Below are 19,177 nucleotides of genomic sequence, written 5' to 3' on the forward strand. Positions count from 1 at the left end.
ACTGAATTCAAATGCAGAGACTTCACAGGCTATCAAAGAAAAGGCTCAGAGGATATTGACCAAAAAATGACCACTAATATCTAGTCTGTGGGAACACCAACTTCATGTTCTTTTATCATCTCAGTGGTTATTTTAGTAATCTCCTTGTTCATTTCTAGATCAAAGAAAAGTTTGTGAACATTTTTGAGAGAATAGAAACTATAGAGCTTGTTAAAGTTAGATTTTATTATTAAACATTTTTGCAATTGTTTCATTTTCAGAAATGTGAAATTTATTTATATGTTAACTTTCTAAGATTAAAACAATCAGAAGGGAATGTTCAGCCAATTCCTTTGATCATTTCCGTCCTTCTATTTCCTGTGCTTCTTTAATTTGTAGCCAACTTTGCACATGCATTACACATTGCAGAGCAAGGCACATTGAATTACACAGCTGAGAATGTTAGAGGTTGCATGGTTTGTGAGAGAATTGCCCATAGTCAGACTAGAACAATAGTAGTGGAAACCTTAGGTAACACTTTGCTACCTAAGGTCAGTTTTGATAATAGTATGTTTGAGTCAATTTGACACTTATTGGCAGTGGCCCAACCTATTTTCTACACAGAGCAGTTTTAAGCTGATAATTGTTGCATCTGATATAGAATCATTTTGGAAAGAGTTATCAACGAAGCAAGCTAGAGAAAACGCCTGGCATACTAACAGAGAATCTGGACAGTAAAAATTAGTTTGGAAAGAATTAATTATAGTAATTCCTTCCTGGAGGCCTTTGCCACGTGTTTGACTTATAGGACTTGAGTTCACAGACTGATAAGAGAAAAAGATAAACACAAACCTTCAAATACAAAGCGACAAGAATTATGTTGAGAATAAAATAGGTTCATGGATGTAGTGATTTCCTATAGTCTTGAGGATGAAAACGAAAACTACTGTGAGAAATTGTCAGAATCTATAGATTAGATAATAAAATCATTTTGTATTTATATTTTGTATTTTACATTTCCCACTTTTAACAGAAACATAGTAAGAGAGGAATAATAAAGAGAATAGAAACAGAGTACTGACTACACTGTTTACTAGGTGACCAGAAAATGCCAAATATAACCGGGATTAGATTTAGGGACATCTACACATGATGTGTTGAGACTTTTTTCATCTGGGCCTGAAGGCGGACAAATTCTCATCAAGGGACAAAGGCCAATTCATTCAATGCTGTCATGTGCTTGCACGAAGCAGATGTTAAACAAATATTGAATCTGCCTGAGTAAAGATGAATAAATTGGTGTCTTTCAAATAATGATGAATATACTTATTTTTAATTTATTTGGTCTAATTTCAACATGATTGCATTGAGGCAGAATCAAATATTTTAAATAAGCTTATGACACTCTTATGGTGCTTGTTCATAGGGATTCAATGATATTCCTTATGTTCATTCCTAGGGATTGCAGATATTCTCTGCAAATGGAAAATACACTAAAGAAATTGCAACAATTTAGCATTTTGTCCTTTTTGCCTCTGCCTGTCATCTGCCTTCACATTCCAAGCCTAATTTTTACCTGTTAGTATAGTCTATAACACAAAATGTAGATAAACATTGTCAAGAAAAAAATGTAAAGATGGTTATCTTTATATAGTGTTAATTCTTTGTTTTAATTGGAATACTCCATAATACATAGAAGAAAAATAAAATACAATATGCATTTTGAAGCTTTAAGAGGAAAACAGGAATATTGTCCATCCTCTTACATTGTCTATGGTATCAGAATAATGTCTTTTGCACAGAATTATCTGATAATTATTGTTTCTGGGATGCTTTAGTTCTTCTTTCTTATTATGCCTGATATGGTTTTGCTGTGTCCCAACCTAAATCTCATCTCAAATTGTAGTTCCTTCCCATATCCCCATATGTCATGGGAGGAACCAGGGGGAGATAATTGAATCATGTGGTGGTTCCCCCTTCCTGTTCTAGTGAGAGTGAGTTAGTTCTCACGAGAGCTGATGGTTTTATAAGGGGCTTCCCCCTCCACTGGACACTCATTCTCTCTCCTGCCACAATGTGAAGAAGGATGTGGTTGCTTCACTTTATGCCATTATTGTAAGTTCCCTGAGGCCTCTCCAGCCATGCTTAACTGTGAGTCAATTAAAGCTCTTCCCTTTATTAATTACCCAGTCTTAGGTGTGTCTTTATTAGCAGCATGAGAAAAGATTAATACAGTGCCAAATCTGAAATATGTTAGCTTCTCCCAGAAAATAAGTTGCCACATGAAAAGGAATATTTACATTTTAAAACTCTGTTATACTTTTTTAAAGTTGCTGAAGTCTGGAAAACTCTGAAACCTGTAAATAACAGTAGTGGACAAACCAACTTGGAATAATATCTCAAATGTTCCTAATTCGGACATATTTCAAAGGCCCATATTTTTCTCTGACACTTTAAACCAATTATTTTTGGCATAGTGGAAATCTTTTTCTTTACAAATATCTGTGCTAGACAAAATAAAATGTTAGCTGACACATATAATGAATGTTTTAATTTACTGTGTGTAGCTGGAAAATAGAACCCATAAGAAAACCTTAAGAAGAAAGTTATCTCACAGTAATTTTCAGTTCCTCATTTCCCTGTGAATTATGCCTACTGATGTGGAATATTTCTACAAGAAAGGTGGAAGATAATATGTAAAATAGTTGGTGACTTTCCATAGAGGGAAATGATAGAAAAGAGAATCTTATTTTACCATTCACTAATCTATATTTGAACATGTACAGTATTATATAGCTTATGTAATGTGATTTTTTTCCTCCTCTACACTTATTGAAAGTGTTTAGAAGGCATAGCCACTGTAAGATAATTTATTTTTAAAGAAAGTTAGTTTAATTTGTGGTTCCCCATACTCTCTCCACTCAGCTCTACTTACCTATTCAATTTTACAAAGTTTTAGGGCAATAGGAAAAAAAAAAACAGAAATAAATCCATGTATCTACAGCCAAATAGTTTTCAATGAAGGTACAAAAAACATACCTTAGGGAAAAGACACCCTTTTCAATAAATTCTGCTGGGAAAATTAGTTATCTGTAGTCAGAAGAATGAAACTGGACCCTGTCTCTCACTATGTATAAAACTTGACTCAAGATGGAGTATACATTTAAACATAAGACCTGAAAGTATACAACTACTAAAAGAAAACATAGAAAAGACACTTCAGGATATTGGTCTAGGCAAAGATTTCATGAATAAGACCTGAAAAGCACAGGCAATAAAAATGGGATGATGTTAAACTAAAAATCTTGTGCATAACAAAGGAAATAATCAACAGAGTGAAGAAACAGACTGTCCAATGGAGAAAATATTTGCAAACCATTCATCCAACAAGGAAGTAATATCCGGAGTATACAAGAAACAATTCACTAGTAAAAAGACAAATAATCCCACTAAAAAGTAAGCAAATTACATGAATAAACATTTCTCAAAAGAAGACACACAAATGGCTAACAGATATATGAAAATATGTTCAACATAACTAATCATCAGGAAATACAAATCAAAAGGCCAGTGAAATATCACTTACCCTAGTTAGGACAGTTCCTATCAAAAAGAGAAAAAAAAAATAACAGATGCTGGCAAGGATTTGTAGGAAGGGAAACACTGTTGATGGGAATGTAAATTAGTCCATCTACTATGGAAAACAGTATGGAAACTTCTCAAAAAGCTAAAAATAGAGCTACCATAAGATCCAGTAATCTCACTACTGGGTATTTATCCAAAGGAAAATAAATCAGCGTATAAAAGAGATACCTGAATTTCCATGCTTATTGAACCACTATTTGCAATACCAAAGATATAAAATCAATCAAAGTGTCCACCAACAAAAGAATAGATAAGAAAAACGTGGTGTGTATACAAAATGGAATAGTTTTTGGCCATAAAAAAGAATCACATTCTTTCATTTGAAGTAACATGGATGGAACTGGAGGTCATTATGTTAAACGAAATAAGACAGGCACAAAAAGACAAGCATTACAAGTTCTCACTTGTATGTGGAAACCAAAAAAGTTGTTCTCATGGTGGTAGAGAGTGGAAATGATAGATACCAAAGGCTGGGAAGAGTGTGCGTGTGGGAATGAGATGAAGAGAGGTAGGTTAATGGTTACAAGCATACAGTTAGATAGAAGGAATAAGTTTGAATATTTCATAGCAGACTAGAGTGACTATAGTTAACAATATTATGTATTTCAATAACAATATTAGCAATATTATATATTTCAATAACAATATTAACAATATTATATATTTCAAATATTGTATATTTCAAATAGATAGAAAATGCAAAATGTTTCCAACACATGGAAATTATAAATACACAAGGTGATGGATATCCAAAATACCTTTACTTGATTATTTCGCATTCTATGCATGTAAAACATGCCACATGTACACCACAAATATGTACAAATATTACTTATCAATTTTTAAAAATCCTACAATCACAGTTCTCCAAATACCATTAGAAATGTTAAAGGAGGCAAAATGAAGCAGAAGGAAAATACCCATAAGAAAGTCTCTCTATCATAATCTCTGCTCTATATTTTCTTAATAAAGCTAAAATTAATAAACATCAATATTTATATTCACCTCCCTTATGAAAAAAGAGAAAATAAAAATAATAATGTTGAAAGCCTACATCACATGCTGCCAATTCAGCTAGAAATAAACCTTGTTACTTGGGGTAAGAACAGGACAGTTTGTTTACCTGTTTACTATTTTTTTCCATGACGGATATTGAAATCTATGCTCTGAATTATTATCCAAGCTTTTCAAATATACCTACATTCCCTAAATAAACACCTTTAATTCAGGAATACAAGCTGTTGATAAATATTTGTCACCAATAGTCTATATATTATATATATGCTATTGTTATAGAATATAATGCACTATATTATATGTGATATGTTTATAAATTATATAAGTAATAAAAATAATGAGAAGTACAAAATATTCAATTGTAATATTTGTTGTTAATTGCTTCTTACAAAGAAACTAGGGAAAACTCTTAATTAGCATGATTATAAAGTATATTTTTATCCTTTTTATCCAGTCTAGAATCTCTTGGATACTTTTCAAATTTCCATTGTTACATACAGATACTGAGAATTCTGCTTCTCAGGTACAATCTGCAGTGGCTTTGTAACATGATAACTTTTCTAGAATGAACTACATTTCCCAGAATTCCTTTCTCCATGTGTTTTTGGTTAGAGTTGACCGTAAGACAGATTCTTGCGGGAAATTGAGAAAGTTGAAGTAAAGCAGGAGTCATTTGATAGCACACACCTATTGTCATTTATGTGCTCACTCCTCTCAGGATTGTGGGATAGCCACTATGTCTGTGACTGCTCCACCTTCCCTGAGATCCTCCTTCAGCAATAGAGAATCTACGCCCAAGCATTTAGCTCTGTGACAAAGACACTTGGCTTCTCAGGATGCCTGCACCACCAAGGACAGAGGCAGTAAGAACTGACATATACTTTAGTCCTGCCTCATGGGTTCCCAGCTTGTGCTTCTATAGTTTCCAGCTTGTTCTTGACCTCTCCCATGTTACGTCTATCTCCTCTTCCAAACCGGCTGTCCTGCATACTTCAAACTCTAACATCATATGTGAAGATAACAGGCGTACTGGACGGCTTAACTAGCTCCCACAATTTCATAAGGTCAACAAAGGCCAACTGTAGTGGTCTACCTCCAAGAGGAGCCTCAATGCTTCCAGCCCCCTATTCAGATCCTTGTTAGTATCCTTCCATGTTATAACAAATAAAAGATAGCATAAGCAATGGTATATAAGTACCCAGGTTATGCTATATAAAAGCTGCACTTTTGTCTCAGGGGAGCTTATGTTTTCTTCCACCATTGGATGACTCACTCTGGAAGAACAAGTTGCTTTGATATGAACAACTGTATGGAGATCTTTTGTGCCCAGGAATTGAAGTTTCTGACTAATAATCATTAAGAAACTGGCAGCTGCCAGGAACCACTTGAGTGAGCTCATGAGTAAATCCTTCCCAGGTGTGCCTTCAGCTAGGTCTGCAGCCCTGACCAACGACTTGACAGCAGCCTCATAAGTCTGAGCCAGAACCACTCAGCTAAGTTACTCCTAACTCAACAAAACTGTGAGAAATAAACGTTTGCTGTTTTAAGCTACTAAATTTTAAGGTAATTTGTAATGCAGCAGTAGTAACTACTCAGTACAATTTATCAACTCCTATGCTTCACTAATGAATTCATCAAAAGTTAAATTAATTCTATAGAAGGTTTTCAGGTCTTCGTAAATATTAATATATATTCAGATTGTTATTATTAGGTGAAACTACTTTCCCTCTGACCTTAACATCCTTCCTATTTGTATTATCTCTACCAAATATGTTCTTTTTGTGTGTATGGCATCTTTTCAATCAGTGTATTATGACCCTAGGTAAAGCATTTTAAATGTTAATTACTAATTTGAATATGAGATGGAAACAGCCTTATCATTTTTGCAACACACACGGGAAGAGAGGGATTGGCTTTACTCTTATCTAAGTTGTGCATTGTCAGTCACTTTATCCTTCATTGCGACTTTAAACATAATCTGTAAATCCTATTTCTCTCATATATTCCTGGGCCTCTCTCATTTCTTTAATTGCCAGATTTATATGTAAGCACTTTTCGACATCTTCAAAAGATAGCAAATTGACACCTCAAACTAAACATGTTCCAAATATCTCATATTCCATTGAGCTTGATAACCATTCTGCAGATAGTCTGTATTGATTCTTTCATGCAATCATTTTCTTTTTGCTTGGAAAAGTAGAAAACTTGATATCGTTAGCTTTGAGTACAAAACAGTTTTGACAATTAAGGTGCTTTTTTAACTTATTTGCTGGCATCTGTTGCCAAACTGGGTTACGAAAACATGAATGTCTTGCTCACAATATGCTATTTTTTCGCTTCGTGAGTGTGAAATGTCACAGTGGAAATGTCAGCATCACTGGCAGTGACTTTTTAATCTGGCTTCCTAATCTATTGCATCTATAGGTGTTCATTTTCCAGCTTTCTGTGTATCTAGACATGGTTGCACTGATAGAATCAGTGGCAGGTTTTTCATTCCAGTGATGCCTGGAAAAGGATAACTCCTGGCAGCCACCCTATTTGAGGTGTTTCTCAGTGGTTCTGGAAGTCATTCCTGGAGGTTCAATGTAGATTTTGCCATTTAAATTCTTCCAATATACTTAATCACTTTCCTGTTAAGTCCTTTTCTGCCTAGAGTTTGATGGCAATTTCTCTATGCTACAATAAACTCAAACTTAGTCCTTTCATTTCCTGTATTTATACTTCACCCCAGTGTTTCCCATCTCAGATAATTCCCTTTATTCAGTTGCTTAAATATAATTATTAGAGTCATCCTTGACTCCTTCTTTTGTCTCATCCGCATATACAAAACAACAGCCAATCCTATTGCCTAATTTTACTCTGAAATTTGTTCAGAATTCAATCACTTTTTGTCATCTCTTCCTCTACCACCAAAGTTGAATACAAGCTCATCTATTTGCTTAACTATTGTAATTCCCTTCTAACTTGTTCCCCTGATTCTAATCATGCCTTTCTATAATCTTTCCTTCGTAAAGTAATTAGAGTGAAGTATGAATATCAGTTATTTGGGAGGCCGAGGCAGGCAGGTCACCTGAGGTCAGGAGTTCAAGACCAGCCTGGCCAATGTGGTGAAACCCCATCTCTACTAAAAATACAAAAATTAGCTGGGCATGATGGTGGGTGCCTGTAATCCCTGCTAGGAGACAGGAGAATTGCTTGAACCCGGAGGGAGAGGTTTCAGTGAGTTGAGACCATGCCATTGCACTCCATCCTGTGCAACAAGAACGAAACTCTTGTCTCAAAAAAAATAAAAAATAAAAAAATAAAAACTCAGTTATATATCAAAAATCTACATAAAATTGTCGTAACTGAGTTAACACACTCACCATTTTCTCTTGCTTTATTTTTCTCTATGGCACTTATCATTTTCTAGTATAAGAACTATTTACTCAGCATTGGTTGATCGGCTATCTAACCAGTTTTTATGCTCCCATCCAGAAAACCATCAGTCATATGAAAGTAAGTAACATTTTTTTCTGTCTGTTTACTGCTATATCTCCAGCATCTAGAACAGCAGCTGTCACACAATAAGGTGCTCAACAGATATTTGTTGAACAAATGAATGGCAGCCCTTCATTCAATCTCTGAATGACTCCTCATCTCACTAAGAATCAAGAACATAGACTTTTCATCCCCTACCATACTCCATAGAGTCTGGCTCTCGGCCAACCCTGTGATCTCATTCCTACCTTGTTCATGTTGCTCCAGCCATATCGGCCTCACTCCTTTTCTGTGGACAGACCATACAGTGGTCACTTGAGGGCCTTTGCCGTTGCTGGTCCTTCTGCCTAGAATGTGCTTTTTCTAGCAATCTAGGTACCTTCCTTGCTTCTCGGTTTTTAATATTTTCCTTTTGATAGAAGATCGTATTTGATACATTTTTTGAATCTTTAAGCAGTAATCAGGGTAAATCTATTCTTATTTTTACATGTAATTTAATGGGAAGCATATGGAGTACTGCATATTATTCTCATCCTATGAAAGCATATGGATCTCCTAAGATAGTCTTAGAATGAGTGTCTAGGGCAATATTTTCTGCAAAAATGCAGATGATATATCAAATAGATTTTTAGCTCTGTGAAATGCCAAAGGAAGAGACAAGCCATTTGATAATTGCCAGAACCTTTCTCTGAAAGCTCACCAGGACCATGAGTCATTATTTAGGTGACAAGATGTCAGGATATGACAAGACATTTCTGTTATATAACATGACAAGGAGCTTAACCCAGTTCTAATGCTGAAAAATGCAAGCCAAAGTAAAAATAAAAATGAAATAGGTCTTCCTTCATTTCTTTGATGAAAAGATATCAAAGGATTTTATAAAGTACTTCTGTTTTCAAAATGCACAAACTCAGAGTCTAAGCCAAAAAGTAGGTGCCTTTATAAATGGATACTCAAATGTTCCTTTAGTGATGTATACAGCAATCTTAACAAAAACTTGGCAAAAGAACCTAGCTTTGTCAGATTGCTATATCAAGTGTAAGGAAATAATTTTTATTAAAAACAGAAGACTTTTTGTGGAATAAGAATTAAAAGTTTAGAAATATTTCAGTTTTATAGATTTCCTAAATTTATTTGGATATATTTAAAACCACTTTAGAATGGTGCAGGAGTGTTGTCCAGAAGAAAATAGAGCAGCTTCCATATAAATTTTAAAAGTATACATATTTAAAATAACATTTTAAAAACCACAACTGTTATTAAAAAATGACTTCAACGAAAAGGGATAGGTTTGTCAGTGAAACAAACTGCATGATTTTTTAAAAAGACAACTTTAATACACTTAAATCACATTGAAAAATGATAATTTCAAATGTCAATATTGGCTTCTTGAATTAATAGAAGTGCAAAGCTTGCTAAGTCATTATTTGACATTAATTATAAGTTGAAAGGAATGTTGTGCCCATAAAATATCAGCTTCCATTGAAATTATTACCTAATGAAGTAATGGAACTTCTAGTGAAGTTAATGATTAAACATACCCTTCAATTATGAAATTTTTTGAATCAAATTATTTTATCTCTGAATCTAGTTACAATCAGTGAATCACTTAAACAACAGCTTAGACCACAAATAGTTGATGTACCAAAATTTGAGGGAGAATGTTATTGCACACTGTTTTCTCATTTTGTATGTAAACACATAGAAACAGCTAATTTATTTAGGTAAAAGTGACACAAAGTTAAAACTTTCAAAGCAAGATGCAGTGAGCTACGGTGATATGGTGACACCTGCCTCAAATTTCTTCTAAAGGTTGTTTCAGTGTGATTTCTTAACATGAATCTAGTTCCCTTTACTACACAGGTGTCCCTGTGTTAGGTAGAACTATAATCACTTTCAGAGTATAATTTTGACATTATTCTTCCTAAAGCTCACATCCAAAGAGTCACAATAATATTCTAGTGAAGAACGAGTTTTTCTTAGACTCAAACATTTTCACAGTGCTCCTCTGAATTCATTTGCTGCTAAAGTATATGGTTGTGTACTTAACATGTGAGCTATAGAAAAAAATAAGCTACTGTAATCTCAAAAGCTCAGCTAAGAAAATGTTATTTATGAATAATTGTCTGAAATTTACTTAATTCATCTATTAGTGTAATAACCTGAAATTTATTTTTGCATTAAATCAACCAATCAAAAAACCACATATCTATAGAATTGGTTTTAGGAACTGACCTTTATCTTAATTCCATCCACAGAATATTTGAAACAGTATTATGAAAATATTTATAAGAAACTCATCCCCTCAATTTTATTTTAAAATGTTATTGGAAGGATATTAATTAATCAATACAATAATAAATATAAATTACCAGGCGATAAGTTGAAGGCATTATTATGGAAAAGTAGTATAAAATAATGGTGAAGAGATTAAATTTTAAAATTTTGCTGTCAGTCGTATCTGGGTTTTAGTTACAGCTTGTTTACTTAACACATGAGTGATGTTTGGCAAATGTGTCTTATTTTAAGTTTCTTCATCTTTATAAGAATATAACAAAACATCACATGTAAGTCACTTGGCACATTTCATAGATCTGAATAAGAATTCATTAAATATCAAGAATTATCATTTCTAACAGTCTTTTTGAAGGCTACATGAAGAAAATGTATCTGTGGTCTTAACAGATGAATGGTTATGCGGCACCTGAAAACTGTTTTATGTGACATAATCTTGTAATTTTTGTAGCCGCTTTTGCTTCCATTTTTATTTTACTGCTAAAATTTTAGAGCTCTATATGTACCTGCTTCCAGAAATGGAATTTGACATTATGACTTCGCTTTACTCTTTTTGAAAATAATTTCACCTTTGGCTCCTGTTTAAAATTAACTAGTTTATTACTACTCTATGAAGCACCCGTATCAGTGAAAAATCATATCAAAAGTCAGAAGCCACTCTATTTAATCAAGTAAAAGGTGCTTAGAATCATATTAGGGGTTTAATACCATTGAAAGATCAGGAGAGTGGTAGTGAAGAGAGCTTCCGCAATAGAGGATTTCACACCAAAGTTGTCAAATTGAAGCAATGAAGTCTGTGTTCCTCGAGAGCTAGTTTGTAAACTTCTGCAGTTGCCAAGATTCTCTAAGGACATCCTACCAACTACTTACATTGCAGTGATGAAGTAAATAGTTCTTAAGAGCCGGGAGACATGTTGTAAATCTCTCTTCTGCATAAGCTTCAGGATGCAACTGCTTCTCAGAAATAATGACTTCTCTTTCACTTCTTTGTGCTAAATCACACGTGAACGCCTGTTATTGGCAAACTCGAACTAGGAACCACAAACAGGGAGGAGGATTCTGGGAAAAAAAATAGTCTTTAGCTTTAGAAAAGAGTGGTAGTGCCTAATGGGCAACAGGTAAGGAAACACATCACATTAAATACTGTTTTATTCACTCAACAAAAATCTAGAGCATCTAGTATATGCTTGCCAGATACTCTGAATACAATGCATATCGTTTCTGATATAAGGAACTTTAAGGAAGGCAGTAGTTGGGCTAGATGTCATTAAGAATAGTGGGTACTGTGAAGGAGAATTCCAGAGGGTTGGAAAAGAAGTTAACAGGTATAAATGTTACTAGGGGTAGAACAGTCGAGTTAAGGAAATAAAGTCATGTTAGTCTTCTGTAAGCACTAGATGTTTAAACTGAGAACTAAAGGAGGAGTCAAAATATCATTTATTATTTACCTGGCAACTTTCGTTTATTTCCTTTGTTCTTACAAAAATCATGAGACAATTATGAGTGTCTCCATTTGACAGATAGAGAAACTTATCTACAGTCACACAGCTAGTAAAGGGCAGAGCAAGAATGTGATTGAAAAGTTTACTGATTCAGTGTTCTGTGTTTTCCATTCTTCTGTACTGACTCTCATATCATCCAGGGTTACATTAATAAAGCAGGTAATATATAAACAATATGGAGAGAAAAATTAAATTTGTTGTTTTAAGAATGGTAAGTATAAATGATAATCTCACAAAAGCATATAATCAAATTTTATATATTTATTTAAACGTAAGTGCAGAAAAGATACATGTGATGCAGTAGAATGTAATTTAACTCATGCTTGTATATGTAAATGGAGGAAGAAAAATTGAAAAAGATATGGAGAGAGAAAGAAGAAATGAAAGAAGGAAGGAAGGAAGGAAGGAAAGAAGGAAGGAAGGAAGGAAGGAAGGAAAAGACATTTTCTGCTTTCTCAATTTTATTCAGTCAACAAAGATAATTGATGACCACCATAAGCCTGTCCCTATTTTAGGAGTTGGTGATAAAAAGCTAAATGATTTATGACACCTTCAGTCAAGGCCTGAGAGGAGAGGCAGAAAGTAGTTAATGATGACAGATGTTACCTGAATGTGTCCTCCCATCTCCCTTTCTTTTCTGGCATGTACTCTCCTACCCGTGTCACTTAGTTCCTCTGTTATTTCAGTGCTTTCCACTAGCCTCTCCATACCTTTTACTTCCATTCCACAACTAGCCTACTCAAAATCTTTATTATTATAAACCCATTCAAAACATTAAACAGCCTGGCTTAAATATTAGAAAAGCATGTGATAAAATCTATAAGGAATATGTTATGAATAACTGTGTCTTAAAGTATTAGATTTTCCAAATTTGGTTGTATATTAAAGAAGTCATTTGTTGTAACACAATGATGCCAGAACATCAGGAGCTTTATCTGAGAAGTAGGTATTTCTGCACCTTGATAATTATAGTACAGAAGTTGACTTACTATCCATTTTCATCTCCATCACAAAATTATTGACCCAAATCAGCCAGATCAAATAAGTCCTATACCTGAAAGTTCAGTTCTCTAATACACTGAATATCTAGAATCTCTATTTCTGGAAGTACTTCATAGTGGGAACATTATTAATAAAAATGGATTAAATAAAATACAAATTCCTCATGTAAGATAATAGTGAAAATGTGCTATAAATATAAAGCATTATCCTAATTATCAGCTGAGAAGTATATTATATTGAAATAAGCCAAATAAGGGATAGGAATTTATGTCACTCATGGTCCAACCAAAGAAACAGAATCCAACTCAGATAATTAAATAGAGAGAATTCAATAGGAGAATCTAATCATGACAGTTGCAAAAAGATGCAATGGCCAAGAAGGTGAAACATAAATTAGCAACAGATTAAGATGCTTCATCCACTGGGCTCAAGGTTCAAAAAAAGGAGTGGATGTTACCAGAACTCAGCAGCTTGAGCTGCCTGGTGGATTTTAGAGCTAGCAGTGGCTTCTCAGAGAGGGCATGTGGTCACTGCCTGAAGTGAAGAGGGAGATAGTGCCGTGACTTCCTTCACCTTTTGCCCTCCAATCTCCTTCCAGAGCATCCCAGTGATGAAATTTAACTGAAATGTAGTTCTCAGTGGAACCAGGAAATACACTTTACAAGGGTCATCCTTGAAACTCAGAGCAGAGTTGGGGGAAAGTGAGGTTTCCAAGCAAACAAGCAGTGACTGGCAAAACATCATTTTGAAACGGTTACTCTTTTTTTTCTCATTTCCTAAAATTGTTATGAACATTAATTTACATTTTTGTTAATACTATTATAAATGAGTTAAGACATGCTCTGAAATGAATTGTGAATTTTTAAATAAAAAATCCATTTCTCAGCTTGATGAAACTATTTGTACATAGTATCCACATAGTCAAATGATTATAAATAGAAGTCCGTGTTGTTTACCTGGTTAAAACTCAAAAGGCTTCCCAATGAACTTAGAATGAAGTAGACAGTTGGCCCTCTTTTCTTCTGGGCCCTCTGTGGCTCCTGCCAACTCTTATGAAACCATGCCTCATTACTTTCCCCTCAGTTACTGAATTCCTCTTGCTCTGGCTGTCCTCCTCTTTCTAAAACAAATAAAACTTTTCCTTCATCATAATATATTTAAATTTGCTGACTGTTTTGCCTCCCATACTGTCTTCATATATGTTTTAGCTGGCTTAGCATTGAGGAATCAGCTAAACTTCCACAGCCTCAGAGTAGACTATGTGTCTGTTCTACCTGAAGAAATCTTCTTATCACTGTTTCGTGAAAGCCAATCACTTTCTACATAGCATATTCCAATATCTGATATTTTCTTTTTTTGTTTGTTGGTTTCCACTGGAGTTAAAAAGTTTTCCCATATAGAGACTTGTCTTGGCTTCTAATGAATCTGGTCCTCAGAAACTAAAAGAAAATGCTTGGCACATATGGACACTTCATAAATACTTATTAAATACATAAATATATATATCAGTGAGTACCATATTGCTGGACTTTAAGTTCCTATTTTGTTTCCTTCATCTGGCCCCACTTTGCTTGCTGCCTTAAGAGGCTTGCCACCTCCCCTAAGAAAAGATGCATTTAAAATTGATTGTTTAAGTACCAAGTCACTATCTGGACAGGAAAAATTGATTCACATGGTTATTGTTTTAAAAAATCAGCTGCCTAGGTCTCTCTCTCTCTCTTCCTTTGCTTCTGGAATGGATGTGGTCAACAGATTCTCCAAATCTCACTCCAGATTTCCAAGAAACATTTTATGGATTTTTTTCATAAAATTCAAAACTTAGATTCAGAAAAAGAAAAATTCATGTGTCTTCAACTCAGCTAGCTTTTCAAACTGAATTTTCTCCAAAACGGGAGTATTGAGTGCTTGCTCAGCTATACATAAACTGGTATTTGGTCTCCCCTTTAAACTTTCATTTAGGTGTGTCTAATTTCCTTGGCAAGGAATTCCAATGTGAGAAATGTTAAAAGATAAATTTTAGACAAATTACATTTGACAGATTTTATCTGAGCATTGAACAATTCATGAATCAGACAACGGCCAGAACCAGAAGAGGTTCAGAGAACACTGCCCAGCAGCATGAGCAGCAAGCATTTATAGGGTGAGCATGGAAGCAAAGTACAGAAACCACCTGACTGGCTACATCTATACATCTCCCTTATTTGGGCATGGTCTGATCAACTGGCTGCCTGTGATTGGCCAAAATTCAGCAGTTTATTACAAAATATACTCTTAAATTAGGGTTTAGTTTGTTTACATACTAAGTTAGTTTTCAGTTTGTTATTTAGCAATTCAAAGTACAGAGACAGCTTTAGGCTGGTGTCCTCCTTTGTATTTAGTTTAACAGGAAAAATGGATGGTAGCATAAAAACTTGCTCTCTTTTCCCTAACACTGATTTTTCCATTACATTCTTATCTAGTGCATTTTTTTTTTAAATTTCTTCTTTTTTATGCAAGTGCAATGGTATAAAAATTTGAACATGTGATAGAAGTTGTTAAAAATGTTTACTGTTTGGCTGGGCGCGGTGGCTCATGCCTGTAATCTCAGCACTTTGGGAGGTTGAGGCAGGTGGATCATGAGGACAGGAGATTGAGACCATCCTTGCTAACATGGTGAAACCCTGTCTCTACTAAAAATACAAAAAGTTAGCCAGGCATGGTGGTGGGTGCCTGTAGTCCCAGCTACTCAGGAAGCTGAGGCAGGAGAATGGTGTGAACCAAGGAGGCGGAGCTTGCAGTGAGTGGAAATTGCGCCACTGCACTCCAGCCTGGGGGACAGAGTGAGACTCCATCTCAAAAAAATAAAAAATAAAAATTTTACTATCCAAAAAAGATAAAACAATGAGAAAACAGACATGAAATCATAGCAAACAAAGCTGTGATAGATGAATGAACTGTATGCCTTTCCTCTACAGTTGACCATTGGATGTTCAGTTTATATGCTGAAGGAAAGTCTGTCCTAGGCCTATTTTGTTTTAATTTTTGTTACATGTATCTTTAAGTCTATTTATTAGAAAAAATGAACCCCATATGGTTTATATAACTGTGGCTTGTTTTCCCACCCCTTTCCATGGTGTAGTCCCTAATGTCATATTTGAGTCTCATCTCTCTTTCCTTCTCATCTCTCTGAAACTTCCATTCTACTATCTTAATAATAGCCTTGGCTCCATTCCCACTCTTCTTTCAGCTCTGGCTTGTGTCTTGCTTTCCTCCTGGCTCCAAGCCCTGTTCCCACCGTCTTAGCCCTTCCAACTTCAGCTCCTTCAGTAATTTTCACTGCACCCCACCTCTAGCTACAAATTTACATTCTGTTTTGGCAAACATCCACACTTTCCTGCCCAATCCCAACTGCCTAATATACAGTGCCATTAAAATCTCAGAAATTAATCTTGAATTCTTTTAACTCTTCATAGATTAAATTTTTCCAAATTATGTCTATTACTGGAACTATTCTTAATATCAGTTTGATTTCCAAATGTGCAGTTATTTGGGCCACATGCCCCATAACCTCAAAAACTAAATTCTATATTTTCTGCCTTTTCCCTTATATTATTATTATTTTTCCTTAGAAAAGCTCCATTTCTTTTGGCCTGGAGATGTTAAATTAATTCCAGCATGATACTTTATAACCTCTCAGCTGTAATGTCTTACCACAATCACAGACAAACATGAAATCTTCCCAAGACATATCTGGTCCAAATAGTAGCTTGCTCCTTTTTATTTTCAAGTTTCCAGGTCCAGTAACAAATTTATCTTTCCTACAAATTCCATTCCTCTTCTCATAGGCATTGCTTGGAACTGGATAACATCTTTCCTGCTATTCCCATGAATTATTTTTATTTGCACTGTTCAGCAAAAGAAGCCACACATACTCATCCTCTGGCTTCACAGAGTGCCTGGATTTTTTCCTGCTCATTCACTTCTGTGCTGTCAATCTCACGTCCCTGACAGGGAGGACTCAGTTCCACTCACACAGAATTCCATACCAAACCTCTCATGCTTAAAGGTTACCAAAGTTCAAAAAAAAATTTCTATGAGTCCCCAAAGGAAAAATTAATTCTTTCTGTGAAGGAGTTTGTGATATGCACTGCTGTTCAAAGTATGAGGCCAATTCAGGCATCGATCTTGCCTGAATCCAAGGATCTTGCCTGGAGTAGAAGCTCTTTATTACAAAACAAGCAGCAGATTCTGCTGAGTACAGCCTCTGGCTGCAGGGGCAGATCTGGTCATACACAGGACAAGCCGCTGGAGCTCGAAAATTACTATGTGGGGACAGTGATGGGGTGGACTTGGTAGATGCATAACTCAGATCTTTCAACTCTTAGGTGGGCGAGCACTAAGTTGGCTTCTAAATACATTTCTAAAGGTCCCCAGTGGGACTGGGCCTAGGTTTACCACAGCAGTAAATTTCTCATAGAGGCACAGTTTATTGGTTCTCTCTCCTTCTCTCTCTCATTTCTCCTTTTCTTCATTATTACAACATAAACCATCTGCACTCACATTCGTGTATCAAGGTGTGCTTCTGAACTCTAAGAGTAAGCCTGCATTTAATTTCCATCCTCTCCATTATTCTGTTGCATACGTTTACATGCTCATTCAAGTTACCATCGAAAGGTTGATAAAAGTCTGAAAAACTCAGGTGAGATTAGAAACCCATAATTGTACTAGTTACTAAGTCAAGACTACTATTTTTTCCCTCAGTGTGATGACACTAAGTTTATTATCCTCATCATTCTAAATTGTTTACTCATTGATAATTAACTTTATGACCACATTTCTACTCAGCAGTCTGTTTTGTAGGCATTTCGTTTGCCCATATTTGAGTGAGGATTTAGTGCAGATATGAATGTTAATATTGGTTTTCTCAATAAATAGGAGCTTTCAGTGCCTAATATGCCCCAGTCATCATTTTGAGGGCTTTATGCATATTTACACATTTCATCTTGAAAACAATTGTATGAGATATGTAGTATCATTGTCCTGGTTTTTCAGAAGAGTTCTGAGGCAAAGATAATAAGTAGCACGGCCAAGGGATAACAATTACTGAGTGGCAGAGCCAGGTATAGACTCTCTCATCCCCCGTCACTGCAATCTCTCTTTAGTACCCATGTACTTAACCATTATGCTGTGTCAGGTTTACATTTCCAGTTATTTATTTCCAGTTATTTATTTACATTTACATTTCCAGTTATTTATTTCCAATAAAATAAAACTTAAAATAAAACTTAAGTTTTATTTTATTGGAAATAAATAACTGGAAAAAAAAGTTATCCAGAATGAAAGTCATCCAATTAAAGAGATTTATTTTAGCATAATGAGCTACTAACAACAACAAAAAATTCTTAGCTGTCAGATTTTCCTCACCAGTGTTGGTTACATTGAAATGCCTGCCATTTAGTCTTTAATTGGTATAAATAAGGAATCCTATTTCTGTATGCATTTACTAATTTCTTTCTTCTCACCAATGTTTTATGAGGTTACAAGAAAATATCGTTTTACATAATACCCAGCATTTATGTTGAAAAAATATTCCATATTGAACACCTTTGCAACCTCCTTCCTTTAGACATCTATGATGTTGATCTCTTTCATTTCAACCCATTCTTTCCTGTAGTACTTGCCCCCAATGAATCTCCTTGTCATAATACCCTTGTGGACTCCCATTTCTTTCTTGGAACTTAGGGAAAAATAATATTATAAAAATGAATTATTACTTTAAAGAGGTTGATTAAATAAACAATAAAAATGAAAACAAAAAGCACAAGAGTAACAATAACAAAACTCTTTAATATTCTACGATTACAACGAGAAAGCAAATATGTGTATATTCTACCATGTGGCACACAATGTGCTATGCATTTTATAGATGATATCTTACCCTGTTCTAAGAGAATTCCTTTGAATTTGTCAGCATTGATTCCGTCTGACAGAAAATAAAATTTAAATATCTGAGAGCTCTGCCAGAGTATCTACCTCTTTCCATTTAAGTATACTGGAACAATCTAACTCATGGATAACCCATATATAATGTGAATATAATTCTCAATTTACCAGCTAAATCTACTCAGTCACTTATCGGTCAAGCAGTTTTATAAAAGCAAGTAGTTTAACCAGTTATTTTCACATTTATTCTAGCTCTTTCCCAACACAATATCTTATCTCTGTTATTTACAAACAGAAAAGGAAAGTCTAATGTATATTATTCAACTTTATGATTA

Source organism: Papio anubis, chromosome 15, assembly GCF_008728515.1.
Source record: "Papio anubis isolate 15944 chromosome 15, Panubis1.0, whole genome shotgun sequence".
Lineage (NCBI taxonomy): Eukaryota > Metazoa > Chordata > Mammalia > Primates > Cercopithecidae > Papio > Papio anubis.